Genomic DNA, 2,136 nt, shown 5'->3' with positions numbered 1-2,136 from the left:
GCAGATACTTATTTATTCTTCTTAGCTCAAGGCTGACCTAATGGTCTTAAATGGCTCTAAATCAACAGTTCTCAAACTGTGGTTTGCAAACTACCTAAAGTCCCAAAGACCCTTTCATGGGGTCTGTAAAGGGAACACTATTTTCATAATTTTATTAATAATAGTATAACTAATTTTATAATAATACTAATGGTCTAATACTATTTTCATTTTTCACTGTTGACATTTGTACTGATGGTGCCAAAGCAATGGTGGGCAACACTACAGAAACCTTAGCATGAATCAAAGCAGTGTGGGACCAGCGTGTATTGGTGGGCATGTTATTCTTCACTACCATGTGCTACCAAAGGGGGAAAAATAAAGCTAGTTTCCCTTAAGAATGTGCCTGATGGAAGGTAAGAGATCAACTGAAGGACTTGTATGCATGCATATAAGCATAACCAATGGACATAAGACACTGGGGGATAGGGGAGGCCAGGGGATTGTCAAGGGCGGGGAAAAAAGGAGACATATGTAATACTCTTTGTAATACTTTAAGCAATAAAACAATAAAAAAATTAAAATTAAAAAAAAATGTGCCTGATGCTCTAGCTGGGTACCTCAGTTGGTTGGAGCGTCGTCCCCTACCCCAAAAGGTTGGATCCCCAGTTGGGGTGGGTACGGGAGGCAACCTATGTATGTTTCTTTCTCATATCAATGTTTCTCTCTTTGTGTCTCTCCTCCCCCTTCCACTCTCTCTAAAATCAATGGGAAAAATATCCTTGGGTGAGGATTAACAACAAAATAATAACAATGCCAGTCCTCTCATTCTTTTTAAATTTGGGACTACATAGTGATTTTTTTTTTTTACTAAAACACATAATGTTAATATGTAATAGGTTTATTATAAGTATTTTAAAATGAAGTAATAAATTTTATCAGTTAATTTCTAATATGGTAAATATCAATATCTAAATCTACCCAAACTAAAATTTTTGAGATCTTCAATAATTTTTAAGAGTGAAAAGAGGTTCTGAGACCAAAATGTGTAAGAACCACTATTCTAAATAGTTGTCCAAAGTTGGGCTGGTCTCCTCTGATTACACACTCACTGGGAGACAGCGCTTAGGGCAAACCTGTCCAGTAGGAAATGACCGCTCCCTGGTCGGGTCAGCAGTGGAGCACTGTGAGCTGGAGTTAGTGCTGGGGAAAGGTCTCACCATAACAGGTAAGTCTGATGGAGCAGGATCACTGAATCCAAGAAAGGCAGGCCAAACACCTTTTTGGAAAGATGGGCCGCAAGTCTGGATCAAGGAAAAATAAACAACTGGAACCCTTTTGGATTAGGAATTCTGTTTCTAAATAGATTAGGGAGAAACATGTCCTTTCCCCAGCAGAAAAAGACAAAGGGGAATTGCAAAACTGCGGGCTCCTGGGTCTCTTCCGATCCCCGCGGGACCGGACGGCTCCTCGCCACCATCTTCCCTGGATTCGCTTGCGAGGAAGGACTGCTTTACCCGAACCCCCTGGACCCGATCCTGCTGTAATGACCCGGCGACGACTCCACCCCTGGAGGCCTCGATTTCTCCTCCGTGAAATGGGAAGAGGGACCGGGCTCGCTCCAAAGGGTCCAGCGAGGGCGACCTAAGATAACGCGCAGACACCCCTAGCACCAGCCTGGGCACCTACCCAGCGCCTCCGAAGCAGAGGTTATTATGAGAGGCATTTCTTTGCTCCGTATCCTCAGGGAGCGGCGTTTTTCCTTATTTTTCAATATAATTCCTTTCTTCCAGGCTACTATTTTCGAGGTTCTGGTCCCTCGCATCCCTGAGTCATCATCATCAAGATGCCGGGCTTCTGAGGCCGTCCCTTCGACCGCTCACTAGGGCTCCCCCTCCTGATGGCTGCGCCCTCGCGAGGACCGGACTCGTTCCGGGACCCCGAGTCCCTGGGGCGGGGCCACCTGGACCTGGTTCCGTGACCCCGAGTCCCTGGGGCGGGGCCACCTGGACCTGGTTCCGTGACCCCGAGTCCCTGGGGCGGGGCCTCCTGGACCTGATTCCGGGACCCCGAGTCTCGGGCGGGGCCTCCTGTCCCAGGAGTGTCTCCAGGCCCTCGGAGGCCGCCTGGGAGGCGGCGCCGAGCCTGGGCTCCCTC

The sequence above is a fragment of the Myotis brandtii genome, unplaced genomic scaffold (assembly GCF_000412655.1).
Source record: "Myotis brandtii unplaced genomic scaffold, ASM41265v1 scaffold181, whole genome shotgun sequence".
NCBI classification, from domain to species: Eukaryota; Metazoa; Chordata; class Mammalia; order Chiroptera; family Vespertilionidae; genus Myotis; species Myotis brandtii.
Note: the sequence above shows the minus strand (reverse complement) of the source record.